Below are 15,278 nucleotides of genomic sequence, written 5' to 3'. Positions count from 1 at the left end.
AGATTTAAAGTGACTGATCAAGCTTGTTTCTATTTTAATGATGCCTCCATACGCTGATGGGACAGGTGCAATTCCACATAGAGATCTTGCCTTCAGTGCACCTTAAGGAGAAAAAAAATGACAGCGACACCGTGAGGCCACAGGGGGATGGGAGGACGAGTGGAGGAGGACTAAATGGGTGCGCACAGCTCGGGTTTGTTGCGCGGGCACTCGAGCAGCGGTGCAACCGATCCCAGCTGCTGCCTGCTGTCGTAGGGGGGAATCGAAGCTATTCCCGTCCCCTTAGGTTTGGTCACGTGTCCTTGGGGAGCGTGTAGTTTGGGGACCACGTCGGGAAGGAGGAAGCGCACCGTTGCGCACAGCCGAGTTGGACAGCAACATCTTCAACACACATTAATGATCCGAGCGGGCGAATCAACCAGATCAGTTTTATTTCGGGGCGTTGTCATAAACACTCCACAGTTGTGAGTGACACACAGATCCGTCAGGCACCAACAATCCGCGCGTGATCCCCCTCAGTCCCCGACTCGTCAAAACTTCTGCGCTTTACCGACTGTAATCTTTTTACGAGCGCCACATTGTTGCCAGCCACTGCTACAAGTCAACAGAGGGGAGCTCTCACGGCGAACCGAGGTAGGCTGTGCTTAATTCCTGTTGGTTTTTGAGGGAATAGACAGATTAGCGTGCAAGCTGGCTAAAATAAAAACAGTTAGTTTGCGCACCGTGCAAGGCTTGTCAAAGGATACTGCATTGCTATTTGATAACCAACCATATCAGCACGAAGTGCTTTCCCACTTGCACAGAAACGTGCAAGACGACCGAAACAATAAGTGTGTGACTGGAGAACAAGGCGAGAGAGCAAAGGTGTCCTCGAAAATCTCGTATGTGGTGCGTCAGCATTACATCATGGACTTGGAATATTGATGTAGTTACTTTTATTTTAAAAGGTCTTGTACACATGCACAGTGACCCTTAAAGAATGCTGAAACTACACTTAGTATGAGACTGAGAGTTTATCTGTGATATTTGGATGCTGTGGCTGAAAGCTTGCTTTGCTGAGTTAGATCTTTCTATGACATGATGTTGAGGCTTGCTGAAAGTATTTTTATTTATTTTTTACATTTCCTTCATCAGTTCCATCATAGTGTACTACTATAGGGTCATAAACCTGAGCTGACTCCCAGCCATGTGTACCCTAGTGCAAGCTAGAGCAACATTCAGCAGGTGCTGAGCATTTTCCTTATCCATGATGACTAGGAACACATTTGTAAAAGTCATTATACAGACGATTGGTGTCATCAGAGACTGGACTGCATGTTTGCTGTTTTTTTATTTATTGTATTAAAAAAAGAATATCAGTTTTATAGTTGTACCAATAGAGATCACCATGAACTCAATAGGGCCCCTACAGTCCCTTTATAGGCATCATTTTGAGGCTCTGACAGTATGTCAGTGGTTATTGTGGGAATAATGCTGCAGGTGACAGTGGAGGTACTGTGGACGCTTCAGAAAAGCAGAATGTAAAATAACAGCCCCACATCAATAATGCAAGACACCAAAACAATAGAAGCAAGAAAGTGTCCTTTTCTCTAAATATGCGGTTGACGCTATTATATAACAATTAATTCATTAAAATTAAATATAATAGTGTGATATTGCCCCAATCAAGGACATAGTGTGCTCAGAGGTTTGATATACTGTCAGAGCAATGTTGACCAGCAGTAAGATCATGTTTAATGCAGACAGCTATTTTACTTTGAAAAACTGGTGGTTCTCATATTTTAGAAACATGGTTTATTTTCCCTCTCTCTCTCTCTCTCTCTCTCCCTCTCTCTCTCTCTCTCTCTCTCTCAAGCTCTCTCACTTCCTTGTTAATGCATGATCACTGTGGTTAATGAGACAGGTCTCAGCGCATGGGGCCAAACCCTCTCAGAGACAGCGCTGCTAGTTGGCTGAATACAGCTGACACCCTCATTCATCATGCATCTACATGGTGCTGCCTGCTCTAGTAGTCTATCAATGCCTGCTTGTATCTCTCTCTCCCTGTGTGTGTGTGTGTGTGTGTGTGTGTGTGTGTGTGTGTGTGTGTGTGTGTGTGTGTGTGTGTGTGTGTGTGTGTGTGTGTGTGTGTGTGTGTGTGTGTGTGTGTGTGTGTGTGTGTGTGTGTGTGTGTGCGTGTGTGTGTGTGTGTGTGAGTGTGTCTCTCTCTCTCTCTTTCTCTCTTACTCCCCAGTTGCTCCGTTAAATGATAATTATTAAGACATTATAATGACAAGAGTAGGGCCTTTTTCTAAGTGAAAGACAGGGCGTCAGCAATGTGCTGGGGAGATTATAGCTATGACAGAGGCTTGGCATTCTGTGTCTACGCTGCAGCTGCAATGATGTCCAAGAATAGATGTAAACACCTACTGCACAGTGTTGTACCTGACAAAAAAAGAAAGAAAAGCAAACTAACAGATTTTAAGAAGGGACTGAGGACTTTACTTTGAAGCAATTTCAAGAGTGGTCTGTCTTTTAAATGCATTTATGTTTTTCTATTTTCTTCACATATTTATAATAACCATCAAAAAATTGAAATCCTACAACCATGCCACAGTAAAGCCACCATGCAGTAGAGATGTAATTGACCCACATACAGTGCAATTTAACAGCCATGCATAATTACTGCTCTTTTGAAAAAAATGAGTTAGTCATAATACAGTATCCCTTTCGCTCATTTTAGATTATCTCTATAAACACTGATGAGTAAGAGAGACTCTTAATTGTGTAGAGATCATTTACTCCCTGATGTAAACAGGAAGTATCTCAATCCCAGTTTTGTTGTGACTGCCTGTGACAGTTCATCTTTAAAAGATATTGGTCACACTCTTTGTTTGCACAGGGATGTTCTCTGTACATTTGAATCGCTTTGTCGTCAAGGAGAAGCTAGCCAGAAAGGACGCTCGTTCCAGGGATGTTTATATGCTGGACTTTCTGTCAACAGCTGATGCCATTTTGAGTCTCAATGAGGCATTTCTCAAAAAGTCAGCCTCTTGGCTGTGCTTTCAAAGGGAGCCTCTTGAAACGGCAGGGGGCTCGATATGTTGTTTTAGCCTTACTAAAGTTGGTGCAAGGATAAAAGTCCAGCTTCCTGTGAAACATGGAGGCTGTGGTCTGATTGGTTTTGTTCACATATTTTCTTGATTAACTTAAAGGGATAGTTTGGCTATTTTGAATCGGGGTTATATGAAGTACTTATCAATAGTCAGTGTATTACCTACAGTAGACGATGGTTAGCAAGCTGCCAGTTTGGAGAAGCAGACAGAAAAAACCGCCCACCTAAAAAAATCAATATCAGGTTAAGTGTATGCTGTATTTAGTATACTTCCTGCGCTTTACCTTGCCATCAAACAGCCCTGTCCTTTGGCACAACATTTTCTTCACGTATTCCTACGCATAAGCACAACTGTACTGAGCACTGTATTACTCCGCAGAGCAGCTGTCAGACATTCTGTAGTTTATGGAATAAACACATACCAAAATAATAAAAATGAGTGATTATGACAGCAACAACGAAATGCTTTTCAAATGATTAAAGATCCTATATCATGCGAATTAAGTTTTGACAGCTTGTTTGAAGGCACAGTTTCTGAATACAGGCTGTGTATATTTTTCTGTTGATTGAGCGTTCTGATACTTTACCAGTATTTATATAGCACCTGCTTTATAGTCATTGAAAGCTCACTTTTTGTTTAAAAAAAATCTTCCTTGTCACCATGTCAAAATGTACTGTACAGGCGTGAAAGCCCTGTTTGCCTCCCTAGAAAGTCTGTGGTCGCATCTCTGTCGCTGCAAAAAAGGATTTTACTTTTGTTGAATGCAAATTTGTAGCGATACACAAAGCGTCCTTTGAACCTTTCAGGAGTACCTCCCACATCATGTTCCGCCTCAGCATCCATTGCATACAGCAGATTATGAAGGTGAGAAAAATACAGTTTCCTTATGTCTCCTCTTACCGTTTTGTTTGCAGAGTCACGGTTTGCTCCTTAATCTTTAGTCAGATCTATTTCTGCATTTAAATCCCTCCCCACTTGTTATTCAGCAAGATGAATTGATGCCAATTTATTTCTTCACTTAACTAAACAGAAGCCAATTTCTTTAGCCTTTCCACAATACCACCATTTATTTTCATGTGTGTTTATGTAAGTGCCTGCCAAGTACATTCATGCATGGATTTGTGTTCCCTGGTGTGAGTGTGGGTGTGTGTCAGTAGATAAGTTTCTTATCCCAAAGATCGAAATTATGACAGTGTGACAGAATAACCTTGGGGTAGGCAGGGTGCCTTGAACAACACCCCACACATATACAGTATCTAGCAAAGAACACATCACAGCCTCCAATCAGCATCAAAGTGGTTTGCCTTGCCACTCATTGGGGGTTTAATATTCAATTATGAGGGTCATCTAGTTCAAGCTGCGTTCGATGGGTTGTGGAAGAGCCATGCTGATTGATGAGTGGGCATCTTAGCAGATGGATTGTGGGGGTGTTTTTACTGACGTGGCAAGTCTCTTGTAGTTTTGCCTCATTAGTGGAATAAACAATAACAGGAGTGCAACAGTGAATCAGTGTTCAGTTGGACCAGGCTTTAAGTAAAATTGATGGAAGGTTAATTGCCTTTTATATTATTTATTTGAGCATATGACCTTTTCTGAAATCATGAACCTTTGTCTCTTACCTTCTTATGACCTTTGAAGTACTGCAAAAAATCTGCAGGCCTTTAAATGTATGTACAGTATGAACAGTTTACGGCAAAAATGACAACGTGTTCTCATGAATGCGTTCGTAGCAACTGCTACGTAAAGAAAGCACAGAAATTCGTACCAACAAACACATAGACCGACCACAGGGTGAAACCGGAAGGTAAAAATCACGAAACCGGCAGTGCAACAATGCAATGATTTTAGCCTACAAAAGGTGACGGTTAGGGAGAGGCATAAAAAACACTTGGTTAGGATCATTAAAAAAAAGGCCATGGATTGGTATAGTATACAGCTGGGAATTGAACCCCCCAAAGCCCTGTGTTTTAAGTGTCAGCCATGCCCCACAACTTACATTGCTATGCGCCGACACGCCGTCTTATACGACGTTGCATGCGTTCACTGTGGGGAAGACACACAATAATTACGTGCAATACACGCAAATTAGTGCACATTACTTTTTCGTTGTTATATGTACGAATGGCCTGAAAATGGAGTATAAAGGGTGAAGGTTTAAAGATGTTCTTTTAAAATGCATGCAGAAGGGTACCGTGACAGTGTCATCCCACTGCCTTTCAGTTTGTTGCTGACAGTCTGTCAAACTGTCACATGCAGCCGAGTCCAGAGAAGTGTAGGTCTTACAGTGTTGTGCTGACAAACAACAAGCAGACAGATAAGGAGGCGGAAAGTGATTGGTGGTTCAGCATTTACTTGGGAACAGTGTGGGGAAAGCAGCTTCGTCTTTGTCATCTCCTGGCAGATGCAGTGTGATTCTTCGGCAGTCAGGTATTTGGACCTTGCTTGTGGACTTTTTCTTGACTAGAAGCTGGACCAAGCTGTCAATCAGAATAAAGCTACGAGCCATTGGCGGGAGTGCAGTCCTATCCTCTGTGGGGGGGAGGGGGCAGCCGTTAGATAGATCTGCAAATCCCCCACACTGAGCATGCACAAGCACGCACGCAGAAACACACAGACACACACATATGCATACACAACCCCCACCGAAGAATGAGGGGACGAGATCATGCCAGGTCATGGGAGGCTCTTTTCAAATAAATTCCTCCTGTGGGAGACTGTTGCCTCCTCCGTGCCCTTCATGCACATGTGCATGCATTCATCCTCAAACACACACACACACACACACACACACACACACACACACACAGTAGGATATCCTGCCCCCTCTAAAGACTGACAGCAAAAACACTGACAAACAGTTGGCTTTCCGATGTTTATGGGTCATTGATTCTAACCGCAGCTGGTTTGTACTGTAGTAGCCAGTGTCTTACTGCCTCTACAGAAAAAAAATCAATAGTTAAATTTGATCAATTACATTATTTTTGCTATATTTCATATGGAAATCCCCCTAACACCAAAGTTTACAAAACACAGGACTGGAACATACTTAAGATCCTGGTCTGTCTAACGTTTCTGCCACTGGCAAGTTTTTATCGCCACTGTGTGCAAGCCGCTGATGTTGCCGTTATGAATGTGGTCTTTACCTACTCAATATAAAAAGTGCCCTGAGATAACTTTTATTATTATTTGACTTGAATTAAATTGAATTGCAACTAAGTATTATTTTCATAATCAATGCATTTGCCAGATATTTCCATATTTGCAGATCTAATTATTGTCATGCATATAATAACGTGATATATAGGCCTAGTGGAATATTTAAGATTAAAGATTTTAATTTGCATTTACTGTGAAAAGCATCACCGCATTCAAATGCAAATATTGTTCTATACATATATTTTTATATTAGTATGCAGTATATGCTAGTGTTATGCATAATTTCAAAAGGAACAGGTACCTTGCTGATTATCTTGGTTTCTATTGTCTCCTGCATTCAAAGAATCAGCTGAATGGCACAAAGTCAAGCCCTATGATGTTATTGCCCGATTCCCCCAGGGTTGTTTCATTAGAGGAGGATTGCATGAGCGGGCCAACATGTCCTGTATTTGGAGCAGGGAAGCTGAGGCTCTATATAAATGATTGATCCAACACAGGGGGCAGAGATGTTTAATGATGCTGTGATGCTTAGCGGGGACCTGCAGGAAATAATCTTAAACTATCTATTACGAGAGGAAAACAGCCACCATAAATACCCTGTGGCCTTCAGCTGTATATTAGGAAATGTAAAGGTTTCATTACCAACTGCTTCTGTACCTGATGAGTGCTTCACTTAAAAGTACAATAGCACTGCTTATCCTTTTCTGTGAAATGCCAGGGTTTTAGGCAAATGTTTTTTCATCGCTTCAGATTTAAATGGTCCATAGTGAGTTTATGTATTTTTTTTCACACAGATTTAGAGCAAACCTCCAATATAGCCTGTCTGGAGTAAGCTTTATCCAATTGTTACACACTGTCTTTACTTAAACCTGTCTTCTTCTTGAGTTGAATATGTTTCTGATATCATCACCTGCTGTCTGTATGGCATGAGGTATTTGAAATGATGTTAAAGTATTAGTGTATTTGGGTTGTCCGTCCCTTTCTTGTGACTGCGATATCTCAGGACCCCCTTGAGGGAATTTCTTCAGGCACAAATTTGCACTTGGATTTAAGGATGAACAGATTCATTTTGGAGGGCAAAGGTCAAGGTCACTGTAAACTCACTATATATAAAATAATCCTACAAATTCCTTATATCAGCATAAGCAGCCCCACCCTTAACTATGCAGCACTTTAAAGAGGACCTATTTTCCGTCTTTTCTGACCTATGAATGTAGTTATAATTGTGGAGTTATCCCACATTTGTTGTTACGTCATAGCGACCTCTTGTGGTAGCAATCCCCCTCTTAAGGTTATGTGGGGCGGAGGTTCGGCAGAGGTGTAGAACTACATGGCGGTAATTCTAGTTTATTTTGTCCTGGTCTGTGTAGAAATTATAATGTTTTTTAAATCTATTTATTTAATAATAGTTATCCTCTCTTCTCTTGCCATGTCATGATCAAGCCCCAACCACAGCGATTTCCTGGTTGATCCAACAAGGAATTGCCAAAAATTTGAGTTTACAGGGTTGCCACTAGGGGTAAGTTTCATAATAGAGCGATTTCTTATTGACCCCCATGTGAAATAGGCCGTTTTCACAACATAATTAAACATATATAAGGCCTAGTACAAAAAATACATTCTAGTCTGTATGTTAGGTCATATCTCCATGAAAAACACTGAGGGTGGTGACTTTATTTGTACCAGGCTAGTTTTTATTTTATTTGGGGTTAAAGTTTACGAATAACTAAGGGTGCAGCCTCTTGAGGGACAGCTAGCCCCTGGCCCTCACTTTGCCTCAGAGGTATATGTCAGCCAGATGGATGTATCTTCCTTCCCCAAACGTCACATCAATGCCATTTTTTGGTAAAAGGAAATGAGGCGTAATCAAAGTCTGACAAGGTGGCGACTCTCATAGGTGAGAACGATGGGATCAAGTTGAGAAAAAGGACATTGACGCAGAGGCTATGTCAATTTTTTTATACAGTTTATGGTCATGATATGAACTCATGTATTAATGATTTTCTCTAGAGGTTGTAGACACTATCGTAGTTTGAGTGAGAGCTAAATGGAAGACGACAGCGACCTTTGGTTGTCCTCTGTCATCACTTGTTCTACTTATAAGCACAGCAGGGGAGGAGACGGTACACCGGTGAATCCTCTTTACTTAATTCACTGTGATAAATTACTCCTAACCTTTTGTTGTCTCTCTGACCTCTGCTGCTAAACTGCAATGTAAGGATTTCCACAAACATGCATACTCAGTTCCCCCTCCTGCTCTTCTCTCTTTCCCTCTCTTCCTCCCCTACACCTTTACCACATATTGTATACCTCTCTTATTTAGATTCACTCAACACCCATGACCTGCCTACAGACACGATCAAAATCTTTCCTTTGTAGTTTCTAATCATCTCCCTAGCAGGCCCTATCTATTTTCCATCCACTGCTGCCATTTTCTAAACAGATTATCTGTTACGTGTCCTCTGCTGTGTTGATAGGAATGTTAATTATTGGGTTTGTAGAGAGAATAAAGAAATTGTTACAAGCATACAGTGCTGAATTAGAAGGTCACGTCCGTATTTCTAATGACCCTGTGCTAATTCCTTAACCTCACAGTCAGCCAATTCACCTGCCAGAACAGCTGACCAACCGATCATCCCTATTTAACATACACTTCTGAATCCCCAGAGGCGCCACTAATCAACATGTCTTGTAAATTTACATCAATGAATAATAATTGCCTGTGTCCTATGGTCACACAGAATATTGAGCCCTAAGTAAGTTGATAAATTGGGCTGTCATGTGCCATATAATTGCCATCTGCTATCTGAGTCTTCCCTATAGTCTGTATTTCATAGTTGAATAAATGCAGGGACTCTAATTTTGCATTCTGTGTTCACCGCTTTGTAATTTCCCGCCTCATTTTGAGACTGGAAGTTGCTCGGCTGGTGAAGTTGTCATTGTCATCATAAATTGTTACTCAGAAATTGTAACATGTTTGGAGCACACTGTGTTCATGATTTTTTAGGAAAGAAGTAGCAGTACCAAAGACTGAGTCATCTTGCTGTTTGTTTGGGGTTTCGGCATGGTGTGACTTGCTGACAAAAATAGAACTTTTACTTTAAAAATAGAGGGTACGAGAGTCTCCCTAAACCTAAACCTAATGTGACATATTTTTTAGAGTGATTGCCAAGCTAAATCTGAGAGTGCTGGAAGCTTTAATGCTTAGCCGTAGGATCATATGATCAAGTCAGATGAAGTAACTCCATAAAACGCAATAGGACCCGAGGGCTATACTAGTAGTGAGATTATCGCATTTATTTTAAAAATCACCTGACCCTGGAATTAACGAGTTGACCTCTTAATCAAAGACAGTAAGACTTTAGTCTTATAGTTTGTCGTATACTATTGGATATAAAACTTTGATGAGTGTTTAAAACTTTCAAACTCTGATTCTCTGATGAATCAAAGATTACAGTACTTTATACAGAGAGGCTCTGGAAGATCTAGTGGATTCACCAGGACTGCTCAGGTCAGCTGTGATCATACAAGCAGGCTTTGAACATAATCTTGAATCAACCCTCCTGCTCTCAGAGGCACGAAGAGCTCCAGCATTTTGACCCTCCTCCTCCTCCACCAAGATAAAGAAATCATCAAATCAAAAATCATACTGTTGCATCGTTTTTCAGATCCCATAGTTAAATACCTCGACCGATGAGAGAGGAAACCGAACTTCAGAAAACAACAAAAGCAAACTCGTATAACTCACACAGACTAAGGATCCTGGGAAAATGCATGCAGCCCAAACTCACCCGTACCACCACAACCTCATTACAGCACCCCTAGCATTCTGCAGCTGAGTTGAGAATGTGATCTAAGATTTATTTTTTTTAACAAACACACTCTAACACATTTTAGCTGTGTGTTTGTGTTTTTGGTTATCAGTAAAATGCCATACACCACTGTGAATGTTGCTGGGTGTTTGTCATTCATATGTGCTGAAGTATAAAACTATGGTGCTGATGATTGTGTTTGAATGGTTCAAGATAATTGAGCTGAGCCTTTATGTCAAAATTTCATCACAGCACTGTGACTACATAATCTCACCCTTTACACATTCACATCTGAGTTAAAAGATCCAAGTGGATTAGTTGAAGGCTTTTTTTCTTGTGATAGTCTTTGATATCTATATAGATTTTACGCATTCCTGTTCATCTCATCTCCTGCAGGCAATGAGATGAAAAAAAAAAGCTCCTTTCTTTGCTCAAAGACGTTTTGAACTGATTTTTCTGACTGGATCTAAGATACTTTTTTACTCTGTGGACATTTCTGATGAAACATTGCATCAGCATGTTATGATTGAGTCTGAGAAACATGTTTTCCCATTAACCGCCAGTTAGGGGGAGATATCTCACAATTCATAGGCTGCTCACACTTAATTCAGATGCATTATTTCATTAGCTGGATTGGATCAGGTGGGTTGGGTTAGTGGGTGTTGCCGGGAGTATCGGTAAAACTGGTGACAGCTTTCAAGGAGAAAAAAAGACCTTCGTTGGAGTAAGACCGCGTTTTTCTCCTGCCTCTTCAAGATAGTTTGTTTTGTTTCACATACGTTGTAAAAATGCTGGTGCTTGATGCTAATCTTAATGTTGTTAGTTGTATCCGTATATTCCAAATTAGATCAATTAAAATGGTCCCAAATAACACTCACAGATTAGTGGATTGCACCTTTGGCGTTTGATACCAACGCACAAGGTACCCTTAAGCGTCTGTATGCGACAAAGCGCACTTTGAACTGTAAATCCATCTGTGGGAATATTAGAGGCTCAGAGCAAGTGCTCCAGAAATACGAGGGACAAATGGCGTCCAGGTACATTGACAAGTGATGGCAAGGGGTTCTGCGACAGTGTCTGTATGTGACGAGTTAGGATGAGAATTGTTTTGTTTTCAGAATACAATTGCAACGAATGGTTATTTCCATTGTTGATTAATCAGTTAAAGCAATTCTTACCCTTCTGGAATTGTTAGACTTTTCTTTTGTAGTCTTAAAATACTCTAAATACATAAGCGTATGGCACACTAAAATGTAAAATAAATCCAGCAAGTATGGACTCAAAAATACTAAATTTTCATATATTTCTGATAAAAGTCTATACAGTCATTTGATTCGGTCCGAATAAAATGATTTTCTGAGCTTCCTGGCTGTCATCCGTCGCTCCGTTTAACTTGCTCATTCATGGCGCGTTTCAGTGCAAAGTTTTGGACCTCCAACCAGGCAAAGTACACTGGAAAGCCTGTCAAGGTGGAACCTCCTACGAGCGAATTCGGGATAGATTTCTCCCCCGAATTCGCTAGTAGGAGGTTCAACTTTGACAGGAATTCCAGTGCACTTTGCCTAGTTGAAGGTCCAAAACTTTGGACTTCCCATGTAACTAAAAACACAGCAGTTCTCTCTCGCCCCACGTGTCAGGGGAGGAGGGAGTGTTAAAGATCAGGCAGGGGGAAGAGGGTGGGACTTTCCAGGGAAGCGCTGTGAGACATGAAAGAAAGGTAAGAATAGCTTTAATGAACTGCCAGATTAATTGATCATCATCAATTACTTTACTAATTTGTAGAATTGACAAAGGGGCAACAGTACAGTAGGCTCATCTCCTGTGTGAAGGGCAGCTTTTATTCACAAATGTGTTGAACAGATACTAAAAAGAAGTACCTACTGTACTAGTTTGTAAAGAGTACTGCAGGAATAAGTCCTAAAACACGGAAGTAACTTAGCATATTTGCAGATGCGGTTCTCTTGTCAAAACTCCAAAGTCATAAAAACTGTGTTCTTTTGTGAAGACTATCTTGCTGCACAAGACATATGAGTATCCTAAACTTTTGTGTGCCATAGAGCTTTTTTTCTACTCCAAAATCCAATGAAAAAATCCCATTTTCCCGACTTTTTGTCGATGGAACCCAGAGCATTGCTAACTACTGCATCGGCTTACAAAAATAGGCCTACGTCATCCGTGCAGCAGTCTATTGCTCTCTTGTAACCCTATTCTTGCACAGCCATTTTCTGGTTTAGTGTTTGAGAAACCCAATCTGAATTTTTTAATTTGTTATTGCAAGTTATTTTCCTACGACTGTATCAAGCCATCAGTTCTACTGGACAGGGGGTCTCATTTGAATGACAGCATTTGAAAGGGAAGCGGACAGCACATCATGCCTGAGTTTCTCTTGTCTTTCCCAAGGGATCTTGTCTCTGCCTCCTTCGAATAGGAACGGGCATACAGTATCTGGCCCCACTCTGCCTTGTAATTAGATCCTTACAGCTTTGCATTAAACTGCGGCCCAGAGGCAGCGAGGTCTTTCTGTCTTCTTGCAGAGTACTTTTGGTACATTGCTCACAGAATGATGAGGCTTCAGTTGTGAGCCTTTGTCTTCAAAGACATGTTCCCAGTCTCCCGCCACTGGTCATGTATCGCTTTCTTGCCTTTAGATAGATGAGAAGATTAAGTGGCACAAAGACTGGAAACGGGGAAAACAGCAGTTTTATGTGGGGTTATGTGCCTTTTTCTGGGCCGGGAGCAATAATTTCTTGAGAGTTATAAAGATGCTGGTAGGTGGATTTTGTTATGTTTGGACAAAGCCAGTCTAGCTGTCCCCCTGTTTCTAGTTGTTATGTTAAGATAAGCTCGCAGACTCCTGGCTGTAGCTTCATATTTAGCATAAAGATTAGGGAGTCGTATTAATCTTCTCATCTAACGCTAAGCACTAACGTCAACAAGTGTATATCCCCAAATTATCAACAGGGGGTTAGTTAGACTGGTTTCTGTAAATTACACATTCATTTACAGAGAATGACCATCAATAGGGAGTCAAGCTTTCTCCTGTTAGAGGAGACATTTTTGTATTTGGATCTTAACATTAAACCCATCAGTGGCTGAGTAGGTAACCAGAGTGACGATGTCTGGCCCTGAATATTGCCTGAATTAATTAATTATGAAAAGACAATCAACTAGAAAGGCTCACATTCAAAAGACCATGACCTTAAAGGGTGAATTGAGTGTCACTAGCAAGGACCACAACATCAACACTATGCATTTAAAAGATTTATTAATGAAAAATTATTGATGGTCAAGGCTTGTACTTGCTTGTAGTTCTTCCGCTTGGTGTCACTGTTGTTGGAGATTAAGGTAATATTATCAACATAATGCTTTATGCTAGTTAATGTACTTTTTTTGTTGTTGTTCGGTTGATTAACCTTAGATCTTTTTAGCAACACGGTAATAAACACTATGAAGAATAGTGCGTTTCACTGATTGGCCACGGGAAGTGAAAACATCTTTTCCTGCGGCAATACTATGGTTAGTGTGAGTTTTACGCCGGAGTAACTATGATGAACTTTTCATCTCTGTGGTGCAACCAAACATGGACACAACTGTAGAATCAAAATAGCTATTGTCAATGCATCGTTTAGTGTTGACTTTACAACCTAACTTGAACTTGCACACAGGCTGCAGAGGTAGAGGTTATTCCTCGCACTTACAAAACCAAACTGAAATTGCTCAGTTGATCTTATTTTGTGTATCTTTTGTGTGTTGTCCCTCCTTAACCATGCAGGGAATATAAAATTAATAATTTGACGACACTGCTGACTAACAGGAAGGATTTTAAATTACCTACAAGAAGACTGAATGCTTATATGTGTTTCAGAATTGTTTCTTTCTTGGGAACAAACTGGTGAAATAAATCTCTTTATACAAGACTTAAAAAAAAGTTTTAAGTTTCCTGTAAAAGTGTACACTTGTTCATAGCCTCTCTTGGCGTATCAAATGTTGAGGTAATATTCAGATAATTTCCTCATCCAGATGATTTTTGAAGTAAGTTTTTGGCTCTCGTTACTGCAGCGACAGTTTGAAATATCCCTGATGAGTTACTTTTATTCTTGAATTAGGGTAGCGTTTTTGTGTTTACCAATCACTGCTAACCCACAAGAAATATAGACCTACTCTCCAGCTCTCATACAGAACTGTCTTGACAAGGGGGATGCTAATAATTAATGACATTTTTCTAAATCTCTTTCAAGATGCTCTAGGAAACTGAACAAGGGGAAAAAAGGAAGAACATAAAATGAATTGGAGCTTACGGCAAAAAGAAATTCAGACAAAGAATCCAATGGGAGTTTTTTTTTAGCTAGAGAATCAAGTTGGATTGTTATTTCTTTATAAGATCCACCAAAAACAGCAATGACCCATTTTGGATCCACGCTTATGATCACAGCAGAAGGACTTAGTATCTAAAAAAAAATCCATCAAAGATGTTATAATGGGAAAAAGTAGTGACAAAAACTTAAGTTATGAGGCTATAGCTTATGGCTGATATCAGTATTGGTCATGTATACATGACATGGTTGACCTACTGTATAGATGCCCATTAATAGCCCCTGTCAATTGACCCTCCATTACATATTTTCGCATCTTTAAGTATACTGTTTTTTCAAAGCCAAATACTGTAATTAAGGGCGCACTCACACTGTCCTTCCGCACCGGGCCAAAACAGGTTTTACGGGTAAAGCCTAGCTCGTTTGACCAGTGTGAGTGCAACTGCCCTGTGCATAGCTGCGGCCAGCTGGCCGTCCACGGCCCGTTTGAGAGAGGTGGGCTTTTGTACAGCTTGTTTGCACATGTACGAGCACGAGCGTGCGCACGTGTACGAGCACCACATTTTATGTGCGGCTGTTCGGGCGTAGAAAAAAAAATTAGACGGACCATGCGCGGACATTTAACAACAACAACAATGGCGGCGAAAGGTTCATGTTGGTGTGATGCGGAGGTGACGTGTTTACTGCAGATTTGGTCGGATGAAAATATTCAAAAACAGACGCGGACAAGACGCACAAAAACTCAGAGGTCTATGGAAAGATTTGTAAACAAAGCGATGCATCGCGATGACGTCAATCAATCTACGGCGTGACGACGTATGGACAGGCAAGAAGCATTTGCTCGAAGGCCAGGCAGTGTGAGTACAAACGGGCTGGCCAGCGGGGGGCGCGATACGGGCGGA

General features: G+C 40.9%; 1 protein-coding gene across 2 annotated transcripts in view; it reads left to right on the top strand.

Annotated features, from left to right (window-relative positions):
* Nucleotides 1-379: 379 nt before the first annotated feature.
* mid2 (midline 2) overlaps nt 380-15,278 on the top strand; it is a 159,244-nt gene continuing 144,345 nt past the window's right edge. For both annotated transcript variants that reach the window (XM_083914915.1, XM_083914912.1), the window contains exon 1: nt 380-633. The gene's annotated coding sequence lies outside the window, so the exon portion shown is untranslated. The remainder of the gene's footprint in view (nt 634-15,278) is intronic.

This window comes from Echiichthys vipera (genome assembly GCF_963691815.1).
Source record: "Echiichthys vipera genome assembly, chromosome: 6".
NCBI classification, from domain to species: Eukaryota; Metazoa; Chordata; class Actinopteri; order Perciformes; family Trachinidae; genus Echiichthys; species Echiichthys vipera.
This window is presented reverse-complemented; position numbering and strand designations above follow the sequence as displayed.